This window comes from Etheostoma spectabile, chromosome 6 (assembly GCF_008692095.1).
Source record: "Etheostoma spectabile isolate EspeVRDwgs_2016 chromosome 6, UIUC_Espe_1.0, whole genome shotgun sequence".
NCBI classification, from domain to species: Eukaryota; Metazoa; Chordata; class Actinopteri; order Perciformes; family Percidae; genus Etheostoma; species Etheostoma spectabile.
The window spans coordinates 28268881-28270430 of NC_045738.1; positions in this window are offsets into that span (position 1 = coordinate 28268881).

Here is a 1550-nt window from a genome sequence, read left to right on the forward strand (position 1 = left end):
TCGGAGCTGGTTTATATGGCTCAGGGAAGGGAACTTTGGGGTTCCCCGCTGGAGCTGCTGCCCAATTCACTACATAGATCCAAGAGCACAGCTTTAGGGAATTTAAATCGGCCTATTAGCCAGTCATCGTCATGGTCCCTGAAGTCTCGTTCACTCCTGATTCTTCCATTGGGGGTTAGTCCTCCTTCAGAGCCAGCACTGCCATCATGCAGCATTACGCACAGGGGTCACTGCAGGATTTTTGTTAACAACAATTTGTGATTGTTAACACCTTGCCAAAAGCCCAGCATCAACTATATCCCCCCCGCCCAGAGATACAATTTGAAGATGAAAGTGGAAAAGGCAAACGCAGTTTTCTCCATGCAGGTTTTGTCACCAGCAGAGTTCGGAATGATAACGAGGACATTAAGTGTAACGATTGCGCGAGAGCTTAACGGCTGTATTTTCAGACTTTGACATTTGATTATATATGCACAGGCATTTAGTTATTTACACTGTGTTCTGCCGTTATCTCATGGTAGGGTATTTGATGCTATAATACATGGAGTCGGGCCATCTCCTCCTCCTGTGCTCCATAGCGGACAATGTGACAGTGAGACAGCGCCGATTCAATATTAAGAACAAATTTTGATTTAAGATATTTGTGTTGGATTTTACAAGGTGTTTATGGGACAATTATCACTCAGTACAAGCGCAAATCACACTGCTGGATTTAATCTTCATGATGACGTGGATGATATGGAGAGAAACAACGTGTGTGGGGCAAGCAATACTTGAGAAATATAACAAGTAATCATTATTCCCACATTGACTTTCTACAGTCTGACTTCAGTTCACCACCTAACCATCTGCGTCACCAGTTGCCATTGTCTCCAAAATGTGCGTACACATGGGTCAGAAATTGCGTGGAGGACTGCACATTCTCCCGTCAAGTTTGATTTTTATAAATCACAACCTTGGCGTGGGAAGTCTTATTTATAAAAGTGGAGTACGCACAAAATAGGGCTGAAAATGTGCGTACGCCACTTTTATAAATAAGACCCCACAATGTGTTCTTTGCTATTTAGGGTGGTCTGTTATATATCACTCAGGCTGCTGCAGCAACAGAAGATCTAAGGCTCTTGTTGATGTAGAAGTTATCTTTATTCCTGCCTTTAAGAGCAACTCTGCCTCTGACGCTTTCACCTGGCGGTCTCACAGCCATGGTTATATTTCACATTAGAACTGCAAAGAGTGATAATAATTCATGACTGTCCTTTCAGTAAAAACTAATAAACAGATTCTGCTTCTTATTAAAGAAGTAGTACAGTACCCCATTGGAAACAGGCTGATTGCTTGGCACTCTGTATTTCTACTTTCAGTTTTCATAGAGAACCGCCCATCCGAACCACAAAGTTGCGGTGTCACGTGCTTACATTCGCTAATAGCTAGCTATTTTTGACCAGGCTACTTCCAGGAGCAAACGCTTTCATTCCAAAAGTTACATTGCTGATGCTTGTAACATTTTCGGCCGAAATGGGTTTCCTCAGGAGGGGGGCTGGCGTCTCCCT